Source organism: Capra hircus, chromosome 15 (genome assembly GCF_001704415.2).
Source record: "Capra hircus breed San Clemente chromosome 15, ASM170441v1, whole genome shotgun sequence".
Classification (NCBI taxonomy): Eukaryota; Metazoa; Chordata; class Mammalia; order Artiodactyla; family Bovidae; genus Capra; species Capra hircus.
In genome coordinates this window covers 8,675,297-8,698,517 of record NC_030822.1, presented here as the reverse complement: position 1 = coordinate 8,698,517, position 23,221 = coordinate 8,675,297, and the positions used below count along the sequence as shown (strand labels likewise).

The window sequence follows — 23,221 nt, the reverse complement described above, 5'->3', positions numbered from 1 at the left end:
GAAGAGCACTGCCTAGACTCAAGCAGCTGGGCATGGCTACAATAAAAACATCAGTAAGTGAAGAAGCTGGCGACACTGACAGACAGAAAGCAGACCCCGCTGATGGCTTGCTTTCTGAGTTTTAAGTGCAGAGGCTGGCTACCTGTCTTTGGGGAGAAGCATTCTCTATCACCGTTCATTCAGTGAGGCTGATGGATTAGGCCGGGTTCAAGGGTTAAGTATGGAGACCAGGAAAGGTCTCCCCAGGGGAAAGTGCCAGAGCCGAGGCCTGGTGAAAAGCACTAGGAATTGATGCGTCCTGTCAGGGAGGATGTCCACGAGATGCGTGATGGTGACAGGCAGAGGCCTGGGGCTGCGGGGGCGAATTGAGGGTATCAGAGCCAACCAAAACAGGGTGTGCACATCAATTAGCCACAGCCGGCACAAGGGAAAGTGGGGGAATTTATCCCCAGTAGTCATCCTGCTTTGGGGAGAGAGGTAACCATCTTCTTTAGTTGACTCAGGATCTGTTAAATTTGAGGTTCCAAGAAATCCTGAAACTTTATTTAATGAAGCCATATTTGGTACATGTGTTGTAGAAATTTATTTTCTAAGCCTTAAAAGTGGATTTTTTTCTTGTTTTTTAAATTATCAAAGTAAGATAGCACATTTATAGGAGACTTGGAAAATACAGAACAAAGTTACAAATAGTTCTGCTATATATTACAGTTCTTTTTTTAAAGTAGGTAAATTAAGATTTTTAGTTGGAGTTTCAATATCAGACTTTCAAAAATTAATAGAATGAATATGCAGAAAAGTAGAAAGATATAATAGACCTGAAAGGCACCATGAACCAATTCAGCATAATTAAGATTCATACAACTTTCACACAATAATAGGATACAAATTCTGTTCAAGTTCCCATAGACTGTAAACTAGGAGACATTGGAACATAGCCAGGGACATAAAACAAGGTGCAAAAATCTCGTGGTCTAAAGGTATTGAAGTCATAGAGTCTATTCTCTTAGCACTGTGGGATTATGTTGGAAATCACATTTTTAAAGATATGAAAATAACTCACCTATTTTCCAGTGCAGTATGACATTTACCAAGAGATATCTTTGATTTAGCCATTAAAAGCCTCAATAAAGTTAGAAGACTGAAAAACAACACAGTTATTGCAGAGAAGAAAGCATTTAAATAAGAAATTAATATCAAAGATACTTTAGAAAACCTCATGTATTTGGAAATTCAGTGTCCACTAAAAGTGGATTTTAAAGGGAAGAAATAGGAATCCCCCCTGTGACCACCAGCACCAAAAATTAAAAGCTCATACTGCCCCAGGTGTAATCCCATGGACTATAGCTTACCAGGCTCCTACGTCCATGGAATTTTCCAGGCAAGAGTACTGGAATGGATTGCCATTTCCGTCTCCAGGTGATTTTACCGACTGAGGGGTTGAACCCAGGTCTTCCACATTGCAGCCCTTTTTATATCTGGACTTCCCTGGTGGCTCAGAGGTTAATGCGTGTGCCTGCAATGCAGGAGACCTGGGTTCAGTCCCTGGGTTGGGAAGATCCCCTGGACAAGGAAATGGCAACCCACTCCAGTATTCTTGCCTGGAGAATCCCATGGACATAAATAATTTAACATATATGGAAATATATAAAAATAATTATATATAATGTGTATTATATATAAATAACTATCTATCAGTTCAGTCGCTCAGTCGTGTCTAACTCTTTGTGACCCCATGGATTGCAGCATGCCAGGCCTCCCTGCCTATCACCAACTCCTGGAGCTTACTTAAACTCCTTTCCATTGAGTCGGTGATGCCATCCAACCATCTCATCCTCTGTCGTCCCCTTCTCCTCCCGCTCTCAATCTTTCCCAGCATCAGAGTCTTTTCAAATGAGTCATCTCTTCACATCAGGTGGCCAAAGTATTGGAGTTTCAGCTTCAAAATCAGTCCTTCCAATGAACACCCAGGACTGATCTCCTTTAGGATGGACGGGTTGGATCTCCTTGCTGTCCAAGGGACTCTCAAGAGTTTTCTCCAATACCACAGTTCAAAAGCATCAATTCTTTGGCACTCAGCTTTCTTTGTAGTCCAACTCTCACATCTGTACATGACTACTGGAAAAATCATAGCTTTGACTAGACGGACCTTTGTTGACAAGATAATGTCTCTGCTTTTTAATATGCTGTCTAGGTTGGTCATAACTTCTTTTCCAAGGAGCAAGTATCTTATAATTTCATGGCTGCAGTCACCATCTGCAGTGATTTTGGAGCCCAAAACAATAAAGTCTGCCACTGTTTCTCCATCTATTTGCCATGAATTGATGGGACCAGATGCCATGATCTTTGTTTTCTGAACATTGACCTTTAAGTTCAACATTTTATAATTATATATGATATATATTATATATAAAATATATTTATGTATCCATTGAGTATAAAAGAAATTGCTGTGAATCAGGCTGATATGTGAATACCCTGGTCAGTACCATTACTGGCCAGTGAAAGGCGTGAAAGTAGCTAGTACATAGACTCACCTTCCTGGGTTTATTTCCATTCATAGAGATGTGTTTCTTATCATCACACCTAGGGTGTTGGGTGATTTTTCATACACTATCATTCCCTTTTTTTAAAAAAAGCAAATTACTTATTTCTCTAGCCAACTCATGGCAAACACACCTTGTTTTTTTCCTGCCAGTGTTTTCTCTCTCCATTGCATATAATGGCTTCAAACTATAGCCATGTGTTTGTTTTTGTGGTAAAAGGAAGGTGGGAAATGGGAACATTTCAAATGAGGAAAGGTAGCCAAGATGGACAGAGTGCTTGCCTCTTTGCTATCTGCAGTCGGTCTAAATGAAGTCTGATGAAAGAAAGGTACCCTGGATGAATTCCTTTCAACCCTGGCTTAAAATCTTGGGACCTCAGAAATATTGCAGCCTGAAATCTCTTTCAACTTTGAGTTCATTTAGAGCGACAAAAAAATGTATTGAGGAGAGGAAGTGCAAAACCCAGAGGGACTGAGCTTAAATCTTCATCTCTTTCCTCTGATGCCCTGTGTTTACTCCACATTACCTCTGAAGAAGTCAATTGTGTATCAGGAGGTAGGGAGCAGGGACACCCTTCATCTCTAGTAATGGGGGGTCTTCTCCAGATGCTAAGAAAGGAATAGCTTGCCTAACTACCGTCTATGTGTTGCTTACTATGTTGCTACCAGTTTGTTTATGGGTGTTTACATACACCAGTGGAGACCAGACCTGGGTGTTCACTGGAAGGACTGATGCTAAAGCTGAAACTCCAATACTTTGGCCTCCTGATGAGAATAGCTGACTCATTTGAAAAGACCCTGATGCTGGGAAAGATTGAGTGCGTGAGGAGAAGGGGACAACAGAGGATGAGATCATTGGTTGGCATCACTGATTCAATGGCCATGAGTTTGGGTAAACTCCGGGAGTTGGTGATGGTCAGGGAGGCCTGGCATGCTGCGGTTCGTGGGGTCGCAAAAAGTCGGACACGACTGAGTGACTGAATTGAACTGAACTGAACTGAATGATCTTTTCCCAAACCTCCTAGGCAGTTATTGGGTTGTTTTTTTTTTTTTTTTTTTTTCCTTTCTTTACTGAGACTAAGCAAGATTAGATGACTTGCCTACAGTCACGCAGCTAAATAAGTGGAAGAGTTGGGATCTGAATCCAAGTTTGGGTAACACTATATTGTCCTCCTTGAGGATTTTACCATGTCAGAGACTACTGGTCCTCAAAAGTAGTCCTCAGAACCATCTGTCTATCACTTGTCCATCACTAAATTACCTTGGTACTAAAGAAAACAGATTTATTTCTTAGGCATCCCTACCACTGGTGCTTTAGGGTGCTGTTGTAAAGTTATCTTTTGCATAATAATTAATAGTATGAAAAAGTTCGTACTAGACCTAAGTTTCTATCCTGTCACCATGGCCGAGTTATGTACTCTGTCTGGGTTGTGGTTTATTCTTGCACAGGATGGTGCTGACAGTGTCTGCCTCGCTGGGTTGTTGTGCACAGTAGATAAGATTGTGTAGCGCCACTGCGCGGGCAGCGCTTAGTAAGTGCCTGTGCTGGCTGGTGGGCCCCATGCTGTGCTCTTCATGAGATGCTTCATCAGCTGCTCTGCCACGACTGCTGCCAGCCTTCTCGTGATCCAGTGATTCATGGGGAGGGTTTGTGGTTGTTTTCATCATTCAGAAGGGACAGTTCTCTTCCGGGGAGGGTACCCAGTTCTGTGTTTAAAATCAGAAGACAGAAGAGGATGGTACTCCTAAATCCTGTTTTTTATGCCAAAGCCTGGGATTATTTTCATGTAGACTTGATGGATTAAGAGAATAAACAAATCAGTTAATAAAAATTTATGTCCTAGGGGGTTATGTGGGAGCCCAGAACTACTTCTTTGTCACAGTTATCACTGTGTGTTAGGATTATATCTATCTTGTTGACTGTTTTTCATCCTTCAGCACTCAGATAAAAAGAAGCTTTCAGAAAGTCTCCAGACTAGAGCACTCACCCTCTTTGTAAGCAAATGCTTGTGAAGTGTGTTGTTTAGTGCCTGCTTTTCTTCTAGAATGTAAGCCCCATAGGGACAGAAATATGGCCGTCTTATTCACTGCTGCATCCTCTGTGCCTAACCCAGCTCAATCCATTCAGCAATAATTAGTAATATTTGATAAATGAACAAATTTTCACTACCAGCATGCACATGAAAGATAGGAGACAGATTATTCTGGCCTGCATGCCTTTCCACTTTACTGTGGTCCATAACCATTTTAGACAACAGTTTGGTGTGTAAAATGATGAATGTAAATCTACAGTGTGACCCCACTGTTCGTTCTTCCCACAGAGATTTACCCTAGAAAAATGAGAGCATATGTATACGTAAATACTTGTACGCTAATGTAAGCTTTAGTGTTTGTACTTGCAATGTTTATTTGTAAAAGCAAAAAACTGGAGGAAAAAAAAAATCTTATCAGAAGTTGAATGAATAAACTAATTGTAGTGTATCCATACAGTAGAGTACTACTTAGTAATAAGTAGATGAGCTATTGATACATACAACATCAGTTCAGTTCAGTCGCTCAGTCGTGTCCGACTCTTTGCGACCCCATGAATCGCAGCACGCCAGGCCTCCCTGTCCATCTCCATCTCCTGGAGTTCACTCAGACTCACGTCCATTGAGTATGTGATGCCATCCAGCCATCTCATCCTCAGTTGTCCCCTTCTCCTCCTGCCCCCAATCCCTCCCAGCATCAGAGTCTTTTCCAGTGAGTCAGTTCTTCGCATGAGGTGGCCAAATTACTGGAGCTTCTGCTTTAGCATCATTCCTTCCAAAGAAATCCCAGGGTTGATCTCCTTCAGAATGGGCTGGTTGGATCTCCTTGCAGTCCAAGGGACTCTCAAGAGTCTTCTCCAACACCACAGTTCAAAAGCATCAATTCTTCGGCGCTCAGCCTTCTTCATAGTCCAGCTCTCACATCCATACATGACCACAGGAAAAACCATAGCCTTGACTAGACGGACCTTAGTTGGCATAGTAATGTCTCTGCTTTTGAATATGCTATCTAGGTTGGTCATAACTTTTCTTCCAAGGAGTAAGTGTCTTTTAATTTCATGGCTGCAGTCACCATCTGCAGTGATTTTGGAGCCCCCCAAAATAAAAGTCTGACACTGTTTCTACTGTTTCCCCATCTATTTCCCATGAAGTGATGGGACCATAGATATATTTAAAAATAATTATGCTGAGTGAATGAAGCAAGGTGAAAAAGAGAACATATTTTATGATTTCATTTATAGGAAACACAAACTAAATCTTCAGTGACTGAAAGATCAGTGGCTGCATGGAGAAGGGTAGGGCAAGTCAACTTGAAAAACTGAGTAAAATTTGTGCCCCATTGATTCAATGAAAGCTATAAAACATTGCCCAAAGAAATCAAACAGCTTCATAAATGGAAAGATGTATCATACATCTGAATCCGAGGATTCACTATTATTAAGGGGTAAGTTCTCCCCAAACTGATTTATAGATTCAAAGCAAGCACAGTCAAGATCCCAGAAGGCTTTCTTAGAAAACTGAAATTGACAGCGGTTCTAAAATTGAAATGGAAACACAATGGACCTGAAAAAGCCAAGGCAGTTTTAAGAAAGAAGGACAAAATTATAAGACTGCCTTATTTTAAGACATAGAAAGCTAACGTAATCAAGACCCTGTGGTATTGGTGTAAACTTAGACGTGTAGATCAGTGAAACAGGATATAAAGAGTCTAGAAATAGACTCCATGCGTGGTCAGTCAGTTTTCTGCAAAAGACCCAAGTCAGTTCAGTAGAGGTGGAATCAGCTTTTCACTACATAGTGCTGGAGCAATTTGATATTCATATGTCAGTTCAGAATAAATCTTGTCCTAAATGCAAGAACTAAAATCATAAAAACGTCTTCAAGGTAACAGTGAAAAAAGTTCTAGTGTGCCTGAGCTAAGCAATGACTTTTTTTTAAAGTAAGAGACAAATAACATAATTTATAAAAGAAATCATTGGGTTTCATCAAAATTAGCAACACTTAAAAAGGCACTTCTAAGAAAATAAGGCAATTTATAGACTGAGAAAAATATTTTCAGTATATATAAAGAACTATTCACACTTCTATAATGAGAAAACAAGTCAATTAGAGATTTGAGCAGTTCCTTCATAAAAGAAAATATAAAGGTATAGACTAACATATGGAAAAACTCTCCACCTTATAATCATTAGGGCAATTCTACGGTAAAAGCACAATGACTTATCACTATATACCCACTGCTGCTGCTGAGTTGCTTCAGTCGCGTCCGACCCTGTGTGACCCCATAGATGGCAGCCCACCAGGCTCCCCCGTCCCTGGGATTCTCCAGGCAAGAACACTGGAGTGGGTTGCCATTTCCTTCTCCAATGCATGAAAGTGAAAAGTGAAAGTGAAGGCGCTCAGTCGTGTCCAACTTCGCAATCCCATGGACTGCAGCCTACCCACTACTATGACTAAATAAAATTGGAAATACTGACAGTGCCACACGTTGGTTAGATTGTGGAGCAACTGAGAACTCTCATAACATTGTTGGTAAAAATGTGAAATGGTACAACCAGTTTGGAAAAACGTTTAGCAGATTCTCATAAAGTTTAAAAGAAAAAAAAAAGTTTCACTTTTCTATGACCCAGATTCCAAAAGAAATTCATAGCCTCATTCATAATATAGAAAACCTAGGTACATCAACTTGCAAATGGAGAAACAATATGGAATACCTATGCTGTGCAATATCATTCTGCAATAAAAAGAAATAAACTCCTGATATATCCAGCAACATGGATAAATCTCAGAACTGTTATACTGAGAGAATGAAGCCACATGCAAAAGACCACTTACTGACATGCTCTGCACATAAAATTCTAGGAAAAACTATGTTGCCAGGGGTGAGGGCGGACCTGACAGCTAATGAGCAGAAGGGACTTTTCAGGATGGAAATGTTCTCTTATGATCGTGATGATGGTTAGATGACTGTGTGCTTTCATCAACACAGACTGTGAACTGCTGATTCTATTATAAGTAAATTGTTTTCCAGTCCTGGAGAAAAATTGTGGGATGCAGCTAAAGCAGTTCTTCGGGGAAATTTATAACAAGCAAATGCATATAATAGGAAAGAAGAAAAGGTTAAAAGCAGTCACCTAAAGTTTGTTCTATTTTAAGGAGCTAGAAAAAGAAGAGGTAAGTTAAACTCAGAGCAAGTAGAGAAGGAAAGGATAAAGATAAATGCTAATAAAATCAATAAGCTAGAAAACAGAACAGAAAACTAATAGACACCAAAATTGACGTTTTGAAAAAATTAACAAAATTGATAAATCCCTAGCCAAACCACTCAAAACAAAGGAACACAACTTATCATTATTAGGAATGAAAAGGAATTAAGGAAAGGTTGCCATTATAGATCTTACAGGCATTTAAAGAGTATTATAACAAAGAAGGGCTTAGAGGAAGACATAGGCAGAACTCTCTCTGACATAAATCACTGCAAGATCTTTATCAATCCACTGCCTTGAGTAATGAAAATAAAAACAAAAATAAACAAATTCGACTTAATTAAATTTAAATGCTTTTGCACAGCAGAGGAAACCGTAAACAAAAAAAGACAATCCACAGAATGAGAGGAAATATTTGCAAACAAAGTGACCAACAAGGGGTAAATCTCCAGAGCATACAAACAGCTCATGCACTTCAATGTCAATAAAACAAACAATCAAAAAAGTGGGCAGAAGATCTAAGCAGACATTTCTCCAGAGAAGATGTACAGATGATCAAGAGGCACATAAAAACATGCTCAACATAACTAAGTAATCCACACATCACTAGAGAAATCCAAATCGAAACTACGGTGAGGTGTCGCTTCACATTGGTCAGAATAGCCATCATGGAAAACATCAGCAGACAGTGCTGGGGAAGGTGTGGAGAAAGGGAAACCTCTTCCACTGCTGGTGGGAATGTAAATTGGTACAACCATTAGGGAGAACAGTACAGAGGCTCCTTAAAAAACCAAAAATAGAGCTACCCATGATCCGGCAGTCCTACTCCTGGGCCTGTATCTGGAGAAAACCATGATCTGAAAGAGTCCATGCATTCATTGCAGCACTGTGTACAGTAGCCAAGACATGGAAGCAGCCTAAATGTCCACGGCGGAGGAGTGGATAAAGATGTGGAGAGAGAGATATATATTTTAACATTTTTGTAGAGGCAGAGGATGGGATGGTTAGCATCACAGACTCAATGGACATGAGTTTGAGCAAACTCTGGGAGATAGTGGAGGACCGAGGAGCCTGGCGTGCTGCAGTCCCTGGGGTCTCCAAGAGCTGGACACAACTCAGTGGCTAAACAACAAAGCATAACCGAGTTAGTGAGTCACAGCGATAAGGACATGTAATTCAGATCAGTGCTGTTTCCCCCTGCCATGCCAGCTGTAAAGATGCCGTTGTGTAACTGTTCCATTTTTGCCTCTGTGCCACCCAGACCGGTTTGTTTGGAACCTCTTTTTGGTGAAGGTAAAAACACCTGAACATTTTGCTTCATATTTTAATATTCACAAATAATCCATATAGTCAGGAAAACAGAATCTATACTAACGGTTTCAATAGAATGGATTTAACGTGTGAAAATTTCTAGTACAAGGTGTTAGAGAGTTGAGAGGGCAGAGAGTGAATACTGAAAGTACAAAGAGTTAACAATTCCAGAGTGTATCCACCACCCCTAGGATGGGAGAAGCAAAGGAAGAGAGGGAAGAGGGTGGGGGTGTCAGAACCTGGAAGGGTGGGAGAGACACCCCGTCCCACTCCCTTCCTGCCAGGGCTGGGCCTTAGACCTCTGAGGTGGGTGGGGCTACTGGCTGCTATTGCTGGTAACTCCAAGAGGTCAAGATGAAGTTGGTTCTGCCAGGAGAGGTTAGAACCACCTGCCGACATGGGTGAAATGCCACGCTGTTGGGGAAAAGCAGGCAAAACAGAAGTACTTTTCTTCTCCTTTTCTCCAGTTTTCTAATTTCTATCTGGTGCCCCTATTGACAGAACCTAACAGGAAGTCACCATGAGATATTTGTTGAGTCTCAGCCCCCACATCACAAGGCAGAATTTAGGGTCTAGGAGCTGCAAGTCCACCACCCCTTCGGCTACTCCACAGCCCCCATACACCTTTCTACGCATATTGGTACTTCCATGCAGCAGCAACTTTGTTCTTCCACTGAGAAGATGTAACTATCCTTTATGCAGAGAGAGGCCTCACGTTCCCTCCCCAGAAGGGGAGTAACGAAGTCCCAATGGTCATAAATATCAATGTCTGTGTAATGATGAATTCCTTCTCTAATTTAGTCACAGGTCTCCTTAATATTTTATACCTTAATGAATAAATTCCAGGCTTCCAATTCTGGACAAGATTGAGCAAGCACATCCCATCTTGTTTCTGGAAAAGAAAGACGGACTGGTTAGGATCCTCAGGACTTAAGAGATGTTCCAGCAGTTCCCTTGGATTTTTTTTTCCCCTTCCTTTCTTCCTCCGTTTCTCCCTGCCTCTCATACACCTTAGCCTCAGAGCTAGAGATGGCTATGGCACAGGGACAGGTAACACGCTAAACAAATGTGCAGACAGCCATCCCCCACTTCCTCTTGTAAGGGCTGGGAAGAAGGCAGAGAGGCAGATGGAACCTTCCGACCATACCCGCTGTACACCAGGCAAACGCCACCAAAGAAGCCATATGTCCCCCTGCCAGCTAGAGGCTGTGGTTATAGAGATTGTCTACAGAGCTCTGCCGTCCATCCCCATCCTGCACTAACAGGAGCAGAGACGGCGCTCCTGCCCTGCCCCCTGTCCACTCTGGGGACTGTGAATGGAGCCCACCTGACCATCCATGTCCTCCATGAAGCGAATGTCAGCAGAGAGGCAGCTGCAGAGACTGTTGTCGGGGTGGGGGGAATCCAGTCTGCCATCCCCAGCCTGCACCAGACAACGGGGCAGCAAGAGGCAGCGTCGCATCCCTTCCCAGCTAGAGTGGAGGGAAGGTTGCGTTAGGGAGGGGTTCTTTAAATCTGTGTGTGAAGTTCTGAGCACACTAGTGCTCCTCTCCCTTCAAAGCAGCCCATGCATGAAACTGACCAGAACCAACACAAGAAAAGCTATGAGAAATAAACTATGGTGTAGAATACTGCCCAGGTTCCAGAGTGGCCCCTGGGTAGCATGCAAGTTGGGTAGACCAGAATAGCCCCAATATAGTCTTTGAAAATTAAATTGATATTCAGCCCACAGAAGTGGATCAGGACATGCATTCTGAACCTAAACTCCATGCTAAAATTGAACACGTACAAGGCAGCAGCATTGCATAGTAATACTCAACATGTTCAGGAAAAAATCCAACATTACTCTCATACAAAGAACCAGGGAAATTGCAGCCTTACTGAGAAAAGATAATCAATAGTTGCCAACACCAAGATGACACAGATGCTGGAATTCTTAACCAGGATATTAAAACCGCTGTTTAAAAAAGAATCCTCTAATAAGCAATTGAGAGCACTGTTAAGTGGAAAAAATAGAAAGTTTCCACTTTCAGCAAAGAAACAGAAGATATAAAGAAAAACCAGATGGTAATTTCAGTACTGAAAATTTCAGTAACCAAAATTTAAAACTTGATGGGCTCAATCAGTGAATGAAAATAACAGGAAAGAATTGGTGAACTTGAGGATGAAACAATAGGAAGTATCCAGTCTAAATAGCACGGAGAAAATAGATTGGAAAAAAAAAACAAAAAGTGGACAGACACTCAGGGGCTGCTGGGACAGTCACAAAAGATATAACATTCATGTCATCAGAGTCCCAGGAGAGGAGAAAAAATGTGGGGCAGAAAAAATATTTGGCGAAATAATGGCTGAAAGCTTGCAAAATTTGTCTGTAAGGTCATTAAATTTATAGACTCAAGAAGCTGAGGAAACCACAAACATCCAAAGAATAAGTTGTATAAAGTATGTACCTTGTATATACCAAGTAAATCCTGGCAGTAATTCTTGTATCAAATAGTCATTGGAAGAGAAGAGGAGACAAATAAATTGGGATGTATATGCATAAGGAATGGGGCCTCCCTGTGGCGCAGACAGTAAAGCATCTGCCTGCAATGCAGGAGACTCAGGTTCGATCCTTGGGTCGGGAAGATCCCCTGGAGAAGGAAATGGCAACCCACTCCAGTATTCTTGCCTGGAGAATCCCGTGGACGGAGGAGCTTGGTGGGCTGCAGTCCATGGAGTCTGATGCGTAAGGAAAGAAGAAAGGCTCATGGCTGCTCTTTTCTTGCTCCGGCAGCTTGGTCCTGAGCAGCTACCCATCTCCTCTCCCTTTGTTCTCAGCCAGCGCTCTAGCAGGTTTATTACAGACCCAGTTTCTTCAATGGCTCTAGTACTATTCAGACTCTCTATTTCTTCTTGTGTTAAGTTTTTTTGATAAGTTGTGTTTTCCAAGGACTCTGTTTATTTCATCTAAATTGTGAAATGCATTGCTATAAAATCATCCAGAGCATTATCTTGTTATTGTTTATAAATTCTATAGATTTTGAAATGATGTGTTTTTTTTCATTCTTGATAATTTTCATTTTCCCTCTTTTTCTTGATCAGCCTTGGTGAAGGAATGTCAATGTCATATTCTTTGCAAAGAATCAACTTTTGATTTTGTTATACACTTTTCTTTAGTGTTTACTTGTTTTATATTTATTAACTATTCTTTTCTTGATTAATCTCTTCCTCAGTTTCAGGAGTTTAAGTTGCTGTTACTTTCCTAACCTCTTGGCTTGATAGTTTAGATCAGTGATCTCAATATTCATTTTTAGAATATTTGCATTTCAAGCTGTAAATTTCTCCTTAATTAGGGCTTTAGGTGCCGTTCCAAGTTTTGACTTGTTCTATTTTATTATCAAGTTTAAAATATTTTCTAATTTCTATTGTAATATCTTCTTTGACCCATAAAAACATTAATATATTGCATACTTTTGTCAGTTTTAAAAATTATGTTTTTCTTATTGATTTCTGATTTGGTTCCACTGTGGTCAGAAAATGTACTGCATAGGCTTTCATTGTTTTGGAATTTATTTAGACTCTATGGCTCAGTAAAAGGTCTATTTTGGTAGATGTTCCGTAGGCCCCTAGAAAGACTAGACACTCTGCAGCTGAAGACTTAACGGCCTTAGTAGGTCACTTAGGTGAGGTTAGGTACATTGGCACCTTTAATATAATCAAAATTTTTTATTTGAAATTTTTTATTCTTCTCTAGAATATGCAACTTTGTTTCTTCTGATTTGGTTTGGTTGTGTGTGTCTATAGCCTTTATCATTTCTGTAGTAGTTACAATCACAATCTTCTTTTAAATAAAAAATGGTTTAAACAGTGCTTAATATGTGGGAATCAAAGGAAAACCATGAGGCAGACCTTTCTTACTGTGACTCCAGAGACAGAGGCGTCTCCCACATGGGAATTTTTCCGAAAGGGGCAGCCAGCGGCCCTCCAGCGTCCAAGGTGGTTTTACTAGTCCTGCCTGGAGCTGAAAAATAGGCCAGATGACTTCCCCCAGTCCCTCAGCTGTAATGAATCTAAGGGATCAGAAGTCAGGCAAACGTGTAAGGTGGGGTTTCATATGAAATAGTATCCAATGCTATGCGTAGGAAGTGCCAGACTCCCTCTGAGGATCCAGGGGTATTTGGAGGTGGTGCCAGCAGCGCGTTAGGAGTGGAAGGGAGAAAGGGCCGCTGCCTTAGTGAAGGAGAGTGTGGTGACCGGGGCCTGTTTGGATCATGGTTCTGCTGTCCCTCTTCAGACCTAACATGCAGGCTCAGGCCCCAGAGTCTCTCACAAACCACAGGGCAATCTCACAAACAGGCATGTCTCTCACCAACCAGGGCATTTTAAAGCAGAGCTGCTTTTGGAGGGTTGGAAGCATCACTCCACAGAGATGGTTTTAAAGCACCAGGCTCCACGGGTTGCTTAAGGGGCTTGGAGCAGAAGCTGAAGGCAGCTCGGTGGTGGTACACTCCCTGCCTGAGCTGTGAGAAAGGAAGGCAGCCCCATGCAGGGATGAAAGCAGTGATGGAGGAAGATCTCTGCTACCTGGGCTGTTAGCTTGAAACCGCTCATGACCTCTGGAATCCCTTTTCCGGAGGCAGTTGTTGGAGCCACAGCAGTGCTCAGCCAGCCTCTGCGAAACAATAGCTCACGAAGGGAATGTTGAGGCTGTCCCGGGATCCCCCAACAAGGCTGCTGCACCAGCCTGGTTCAGAGAGGATCCAAACCTCCCTGTGGCGGGTGCCATTCATTGCACCCCAGGCAGAAAGCTGTCTTGGTGTCAGAACGGGAAGGGAACCTTGGAGACCATTCTATCACTTCATGCTTTATTGCTGAGAAAACTGAGGTGTGAAGAGGTTATGTTACTTCTCTAAGGTGTTAAAAGTATGTTGACTATAACCCTTTAAGGGACACCCTAGCAAGTTCTCGGGACTGAAAGGCCAGACCCTATAAGAAAGCCTTCTTTTTTTTTTTTCCTTCCAGTGTCTGTGACTTGAGCACATAGACATTTGGATTCAAGACTTAATGCCTGGGTATCATTATTTAATTGGAAGAAAACACAGGGGTCATTTGCCTGTTTAAATGGGTCGTATTCCCTGTTGGAAGGCAAAGAGCTTTGGGAAATGTTACATTCTCTAGCCAGCCCCGAAATCAGGAGCAAAAGAGTGATCTTCCCTGGCCCTGCATGTTTCTGACTTGTTTGACAAGCTCTAGTGAGCTACCAGATGTGGAAATTCTTTTCAGCCTGGGATAATTTATTTATCTGTTTATGTATTTTACCAGGAAAGTATCTATTGAGTATCTTGATACTCATTTGCAAGGAGCTCCTGGGGGAACAGTAGCAGTGTATAGTGTTACTCGAATGTTTGATTCCCCCCCCCCCCACAACGTCCGTCTGCTTTTATTTCAAACCTAAAGAGCTGAGAAATAAAATGAAACTTGTTCCTTCTCCCCTCCCCCGCCTTTCAGAGAGGCCGTTTAAAACATGTGGCAGAAAATGAGCCATGCAGACTTGGCTGGCTGTATGAACCCGGGAATTTATTTTTCCTTTCATACTTTGATCCTCATTTCCAACCATAAAAATTATTGGTAGCACTGAAGTGTTGAACATTTTTCACCTGAGAGATGTGGAACTCTCTTGGCTAATAATCCTGGTTATAAAGTCAGTCGTTCGCGTGGGGCTGAGAGTTGACTACGAGCAGCCATGTGCTGTTTGGCCCACAAAGTGCTGATCCCTTCCTCTGCTGCCTCCACACCCCGTAGGTGGCAGCCGCTGGGTAAACGGCTTGGGTGCTAATAAATTATGAGAATTTATCTCTGCTATTTTGTTCACAACTCCACAAGGTGATGGCAGGTAAAGAATCAGGAGAAGACAGCAGAATAGTTTGGAAGGCCCCACTTTTTTTTTTCCCTTGAGGACTCGAAACCATCTCCGGGTGGGTTTTCCTGCTGTAGAAGCACCAAGAGGAAAAGCACCTACGTTAGAACATGCTGGGTGAGTGTGGTCACACGGGGGACTCGTACGCCAATGGACGTGGTGGGGGCAGAACTTGCATTTGGGTTGACATCGGAAGCTGGGGTTGGTTCACCCATGTAGGGCCAGGTGACGGACAGGCTAAGAGGTCAGCTGAAAAGTCGAAGGCAGTGAAAAGGTGTTGTAGGTTTGCAAAGACATATATGGTCCAGTCAGTGAGATCACAGGATGAATTAGAGGTGACAGGTTGAAGACAGGAAAAGCCAGTTAGATAATGGTCGTGGTGGCTTAACGTTCACCTGGGTTGAAGAACAAAGGGAGAAGGGAAAGACGGGTGCCTCTAGGGCTCGGATTTGATTGGTGTTGAGGGAGCTTGGCTAGTTGGAGAATTCCAGAGCTGAGCCTGTAGTATCTAACAGTTACATTTTAAATAGAATCAGTTAACTTTAAAGGTCTCTATATATTCATCCAGTGAGAGATGATATATTCTGTGATTCTAAGTAAACCATCCCGCTTTTTCTCTTCTCACTAGAAGAACAGAAAGATGGAAACAACCTATCATAGACTTCATAACAACTCTTTTAAAAAGCTGGTGGGTAACTTTTGAAGAGGAAGAAAGGCTATCTCTGTCCTCCTGGGCGCCCCCTCTGAGCCGCCTGCAGGGTCAGGGCCTCAGACAACGCGTCTTGGGCTGGGTCTCACCGACCTGTGGCTGTGATCCTTCCGACAGGGAATTAACTGCTGTCCTCGCTAGACTTCAGCCCTAGAGTCCTAAATCTGAAATTGTGCTCAAGAGTTGTTGGGAATCCAGGGAGGGTTTTCTTTACGGTACTTGGAGCTACCTGTCTCATCCTGCCGTGGGCCCTACAACAGGCCCCACGACACCCTGTGGTTTCACCTAGGGCACCAAGAAGCTGGGTTCTTACAGCCCACATGGATGAAAAACAAAGCCTCCATAAAGGAGAGCCCAGATGCAGATAACAGCCCGCAGGGGGAACCAGCGCCACGGGTTCCCGTCCCTCGGCATGTGGTCTGACCCAGAGGCTGCCTGGAGGGACTGGGGGCTCAGGTGTCTCCTGCTCCTCTCTGGATGATGGGCTGTAGCAGCAGCTCCCCGTGGAGCCAGGGCAGGAGTCGGTCCACATGGCTGCTCAGGCGTCCCAGCGAGCCAGGCCTGTCCCTGTCTGGGACATGGGCAAACTCAAACCTTGCTAGAGCAGTTCTGGATCAGCATTCATTTGTACTGGGTCTGTGCTCAAGCTTTACAATAGCTAGCTCCATTTTGCCAAAGCTGAGCTTTTTTTTTTTTTTGGAATGTAATTGCTCTACAGTGTTGTGTTACTTTATAATGTTGTGTTAGTTTCTGCTATACAACAACATGAAACAGCCACACACACACACACACATGCACACACACCCTCCTAGGAGCCTCAACAACATGAAACAGCCACACACACACACACAGACAGACACACACACACACACACACACACACACCCTCCTAGGAGCCTCCCACCCACCCCCTCCTGCCCCTCTGGGTCCTCATGGAGCAAGAAGCTGAGCTCCCTGTGCTGCACAGCAGCTTCCTGCCAGAAAGCTGAGCTTTTTGAAAACCAAAGGCTGTCTGGGACTTGCGATGACTTCTCCATTTAGAGTCTGAAGAAGCCGATGACTGGAAGCTGTCTGTGAGCCTTGTGTATTACATCCGAGTGGGTGACAGTTCTCCCCGGAGTCCCTTTCCTGGGCCTGGCCACCCTGCGGGTCAGTAGAGTGTGGACTGTTGAAAGGACATCTGTCTGTCTTTCTCCTTTCCTTTTATTCACGTGAAGAGCTGCCTTTATAGAGATTGTTGTCTCGAGATGAGAGAACGAGCTGGAATGAAAGGACCCGCTGGTGAGGGAGTGACTCGTTCTGTGAGGGTCCCTGCCCACCAGGTTCAGTCAGAGCATCCCTCGCAGGAGACCCGAGGAAGACGGGTCGGAGGGAGTTGTCCTCCCTAGAGCATGACCTCCCTGGGGTCCTCTCCACATCACTTCAGGCTCCCAGTCTCCAGCCTGTAGGAGCCCTGAATCCTCTGTTAGGCCTAGGCTGTCTCCAGCCTACACTGATTTGCACCCAGACTCGAGGGGCCTGGAAAGCAGCTAGTTTTCAAGTGCCGCGCTGCCCACGAGCTGCTGAAAGCGGACCCCAAGCAGCGGGCCCGGGCCCACGGAGGTGCTGAGAGAAGCTGCCATGAGGTTTGACCTCTCGGAGCTTTCCTAAAGCACCCAGTCCCCGTCGGAGAGTAAGTCAAACAAATATTAAGGGAAGGAAATCGAATATGTCTGCTGAACTTTGAAATAACATCTGATGGTTTAAAAAGAAAAAAAGCCCCCAGTTGGGAATTAAAGTAGAGTGACACTTTTTCCTTCCCCACTGAGCAGAGTAAAACAGCAGGCCCAGAATTTGTTTGCCTAGCCGTTAATGAAACAGTAAATGGAGGACTCGGGCCCCTTATCCTGAAGAGGAGGGAGGTGCTGCCCACTGGCACGTCCGACCACCGAAGGGCGTCTCCTCGCAGTCTCCCATCCCACAGAGGTGATTTCATGGTTTTCCGTGGAGCTTTGTGCCGGTGAGGGAAGAGCTCGCTGACCTGTCCACTCCCTGCCCTCTGTGACCGCCCCCCACGCCCCGCTTCACCATCTTTTCTGTCCGCAGCACCGCCAGGCCCACCTGGCTCTGCAGTTCTCTGCCTCAAGAATGAATGCTTGTAATGTGGAATAGTTATTTTAAAGAGGTGTTGGTCCACTTGATGGTTTAAAGAATGCATACTTTCCCTCCCCCTATTCTAAAGGAGATAACTGTCATGATATTCCAGCCCTGACAGGATCCATATGTTTGCGGGTTATTGTTCCAAAACCTGCCTTTTGTCTCTTTGGGATTGATTACAGACCTTGGCTGCCCCAGGAATCCAGAGCTTCAGGATTTGGGGATAGAGGGAATTTGTCTTGCATGGACTGCTTCTCTGCCTTGATTTTGATGGAGGTGCTTAGAGGAGGTGTGTGGGCAGGACTTGGCATGGGACCAGGGGAAATGAAACCCACCGCAGCTCTCTCAGGAGGGCAGTGCCTGCAGCCCTCCGAGCAGGATTCTGTGGTGGGGTCCCCGAGTGTGAAGCTACACCATTCATCGCCAGTTATAAAGCTGCTTGCAAAGTCAGGACTTTGAGACAGTGGTTGGTGGGTGTCATTGCATTAGACAGAGCAATTCCTGGTTTTGAAAGAAGAGAAAGAAACAAAACTTTAAAGGAATGGAATATTCCCCTAATCTTGGGCATGTCACATCTGGGAGAAGGAATCTCAGGAAAGCAAGGTGGGCCAGTGGGTGTGATATATACAGTTCACTTCTCAGATCAGATTTATTTCTCGGTGCTCCAAAATTGGTGTGTACGGTTCACCTTAATCGTGATTATAGCTGCTACTATCTGTTGGCTGCTTTAGAGTAAGAGTTGGCAGCCTTTAAAAGTAAAATTTCTAGGATCCCATCTAGCCTTTGGGTTGGGCTGTAGATTTGAGAGGTGGGGCAGAAGTCCTGAACACATGTGAACACTGCCCCTGGAGAAGGAAGGAAGGGGCTAACTTCTTATAACCAAGGTCACTAATTATATCCACGATATAGATCTGGGGCTGGACTGACAAATTTCCCTTGAGCGCAATCCATCCAGACAGGCTTATCTGCCTGGTTTACTGGTGTATGCCTAGAGTGAGCGTGATCCATCCAGACAGGCTTGTCTCCCTGGTTTACTGGGGTATGCCTAGAGTGAGCGCGGTCCATCCAGACAGGCCTGTTGGCCTGGCTTGCTGGTAGATGCCTAGAGTGTATGCCTGGTTTGCTGATGGATGCCTAGAGCTTGACAAATAGCGGGTGCTCAGGAAATACTCATTGACCGAGTGGACTTAATGTGATTGGACATTGAATTTTCTTATTTATAGTTTCTGGGAGTGAAATTATAAGGTGTTTTTCAAAGTTAAGTGACTCCATATTTTGTATTCAGGGGGAGCTATCTGGTCTTCTCTGGGTTAGCAAAGAGTAAAACTTTGTACTAGTTATTTATCTGATTGAGGGAAGTGGAGATTTTAGCTGAACTTTGTAATTTAATAACTTTCTTTTCCTTTCTCCCCTTAAAATTCATGAAGCTTTTTCCTTCTTCCTGCTTTACCACCCCCGACTTAACTCATTTTTTTTTGTTTTGTTTTTTGTACTTTTTCCTGCATGCTTACTTTATTTCATCTCCAGTTTTTTAATGGAAATGCCATTAGCTTTTCTAAATAGTAAGCTCCTTAGTAACAAGAAATATGCTTTGTTTTTGTATTCACTCTTTGAAGTGTAATTCAGTCCCTAAAGATAGTTGGGGGCAGCTGATTTTTGCCCAAAGGTACAAATGCAATTTGGTGGAGGAAAGACAGCTCTGTTACATGATGCTGGACAAACTAGTCATCCATAGGTAAGACTTTAACCTTGACCTAAGCCTGACACCTTATAGAAAAATTAACTGGAAGTGAATCGTGGACTTAAATGTAAAACATAAAATTATACTACGTTCGGGAAAAAGCTTGAGAAAAATCTTTAGGATCTAGGACTAAACAAAGAGAAGCATGATTCATAAAAGGAAGAGTTGGTAAATTAGACCTCATCAGATTTTAAAACTTTTGCTCTTTGAAAGGCCTTGTAAAGACGATTAAAAGAGAAGCTGCAGATTGAGATGAAATATTTGCAAACAATATATCTAACAAAGGACTAAGCATCTAGGATATATAACTCTCAAAATTCAGTAGAAGAATTCAGTAGAAAACAGTAGAAGACGAACAGGCCAGTTGGAAAATGGACAAAGGACAGGAGCAGTGATTTCACTAAAGAGGAAATGCAGATGGCAGATAAGCCCATGAAAAGATGTTTGACATGCTTAACCGTTAAGGAAATGCAGATTAAAATGAGAATCATGTAATACCTGTCAGAATGGCCAAGATTTTTTTTAAAAATAGTGACTACAGATAAAGATGCAGAGAAACCTATTGAAGACGCTGAGAAACTGGATCTCTCGTGCATTACTGGTATGAAGGTAAAATGGTACAGCCACTGGAAACATAATTTGTGCCACTTCTTATAAAACTAAGCACGCAACTACCATATAACTCTGCAGTTGCACTCTTGGGCATTTATCCCAGAGGCAGTCAAATTTATGCCTCCACAGTGGGCACAATGACTCTTCATAATAGCTTCATTCGTCGTGCCAAAAAATGAATCAGCCCGGATGTCTTTCAGAGAATGAATACTAACCAACTGTGGTACATCCACGCCGTGGAATACCACTCACCAATGAGAAGGAGCAAACTGTTGATACACACAACCACTTAGGTGAATCTCTGGGGAGTTAAACTGAGTGAAAAAAACTAATCCTGAAAGGGTATATATGCTGTGTGGTTCCATTGATACATAGCCTTCTTGAAATTATGAAATTGTAGAGATAGAGAACAGATTCGCAATTGTCGGAGGGAATCTGGATGGGGAGGATCTTTAAAAGGTCGATAGGAGGGACCCTTGGTGCTGGCAGTGCTCTCGATCCTGGCTGTATCAGTGTCAATACCATGTGGTTAAGTCACACTGCAGTTTTGCAAGATGTTACCATTGGGGGAAACTAGGGAAAGATCTGGAGAAGGCACTGGCCCCCCACTCCAGCACTCTTGACTGGAAAATCCCATGGACAGAGGAGCCTGGTGGGCTGCAGTCCATGGGGTCGCTAGGAGTCGGACACGACTGAGCGACTTCCCTTTCACTTTTCACTTTCATGCATTGAAGGAAATGGCAACCCACTCCAGTGTTCTTGCCTGGAGAATCCCAGGGACGGGGGCGCCTGGTGGGCTGCCGTCTCTGGGGTCGCACAGAGTCGGACATGACTGAAGCGACTTAGCAGCAGCAGCAGGGAAAGGTCATACAGGATCTCTCTGCATTATTTCTTACAGCTGCTTTTGAATCCACAATTATCTCAAAATAAAATGTTGAATTGAAAAACCGTGAAAACTCAGTAAGTATCCAAGGGTTAAATGTGTAAATGAGTTAATAAATAGGAACACTCAAATCTCTTCATCCCTATACTATGACTTTACTTTGCTGTGGGATTGCTTTTCTAGAACTTCACAGCAGGATTAATATCTCTAAGATAGGTGGAATACTCTATCTCTAAGATGGGTGGAATACCTTTGAATCTTTAAAGAAAAGCTGTTGAGGGCATCATCTGTTTTGATGGTTTGGACTTTATTCTAGTTTTTGCCTTTTGTAGTAAACTGTCCCAAATCATTTTTGGGGACGTAGGTGGGGTCAAAATACATAAGGAATTTAAAAGAGTTCTTCTGCTTCTTGATTCTCCACCAAGATATTACGAAGTTTAGGCACATAAGGAGGGCACTATGGTGGATTAAAGAATCAGTTCAGAACCACATTTATGCTTCACAGTCAGCCAGGATTATAGTTTGTGGTCAATGCCGTTTCCTTCCTTTGCACAATAAGAAGAAAACAAACCTGGCCAGTTCCACGGTGTCTTCTGTGACAAGTGATCTGAGTCCCCAGGGCAGTGGCTTGAAGTCACGAGAATTTCTTTCTCTTGCTGGATGGAGCTGGTGTCTTTGGTCCCTAGTCAGTCAAAGCTAGCCTCACCAAGATCAACTTGAAATTTTGAAGGCTGGGTAATGGTTATTTACATTAGAAATAGAAACTTAGAGTCTCTGTTTATACCTCTTGCAGGATTTAAAGAGAGTAGCCATTTGGGTTACAATCATTGTTCTCCTTTTGGCTTCATTCAGTAATCCCCTGGGACTAGACTTAGAAACAGTATGACCCCCTCTCAACTGGAGTTGAAGTTATGGAAATAAAAATGATTTCACGTTTAGTGGGTCTTAAGGAGCGCAACATTTGAAAGCCCGTGACCTGACGCTGACCCGTGTCTTCCTCCTCCCATCCCCTCAAACTCATGTCACACCTCCCCTGCCTCTCTCTATTCTCTCTCAAGAGATTCATGGCCTCATGAAAAATACGGGTTGAGTTTAATCTTCTGTTCAGCTGCTCTTTGCTTGTCCTTCCCTCCTGGCCCCAAAGCCTCTGGGTCCCAGGGTTCCAGTAGGTGCTCGGGGGTCCTGCGTGGCATCTCACTCGCTTGCTGACGCGAGTTCCTTCTCTCAGTGGGTGAGCCTCTGGCTTTCTCTGCTGAATGGAAACCGTGTTCACGACGAGCCTTGGGCTATCAGAAGACAAGTGCTGAGGGGAGCAGAAGGTCTTGTTGTTTTCCCCGCCGCCTCTCGCTCGCTGTCCTGTTCCCTCCCTGCTCATTCCAGGTGCGTGTGGGACCCTTGACTATCTCTGCCACCAGCTGCAGCCAGCTGAGCACACTGACACCAGTGTGACCTCAGACGCCGTCACCTGACTTCCTTGACAAGTGAGGGTCTGAGCTGGGGAAGAGGAGGTGCTTTTTAGAACCAGGAGAGCGGGCGACCACAAGACTTCATGAGCAGAGGCTGGACGGGAAGTTAGGCGGGACCACATGGTGTGACCTCGGGACCGCCGCCTCCTCTCCAGCCCTCATTTCCCATCTATCCAGGGAGAGGATACCGGACCAAGTGACCTCTGCCTTCCCGATGACCCCCGAGGTAGCGTGGACGGGGCTCTGCAGCTTAGACTGCCCATGGGACCTCCATCTAGGGAGAGAGGGGAAAGGTTTACTGGCACACACTCCTCTTAGCAGCTGTGGCCAGCCCTGATCTGGCTCCTTAGCTTCACCACTGCCCCAGGCCTGAAGAAAGGGCTTGAGAGGAATGGTGATCATGTACCCCAGCATCAGAGCACTACATCCAGCCGGATGAATAGGGTGAATAGGGTTGCTGCCAAAACCCAGAAGCCTTCCCATGGTGCTGCTCTTGCCATTGGCTTATTTTAATCAGAACCCCACCTTGGGTTGGAAAGGTCTCTGGGGCAGACTGAAGTGATCTACCTAATAACAGGTAAAGCTTAATACACAACGCAGCATGTACACGCGTTTGTGAAAACCCATCAGCATTAGGGCACTCCAGATGACAGCTTCGGGGCTCACCGGCTCTAGGTGCCCAGCATG

At 43.9% G+C, this 23,221-nt stretch overlaps 1 protein-coding gene across 2 annotated transcripts in view; it reads left to right on the top strand.

The window, feature by feature from the left end:
* EXT2 (exostosin glycosyltransferase 2) overlaps positions 1-23,221 on the top strand; it is a 142,023-nt gene that overhangs the window by 100,270 nt on the left and 18,532 nt on the right. The window lies entirely within an intron of this gene.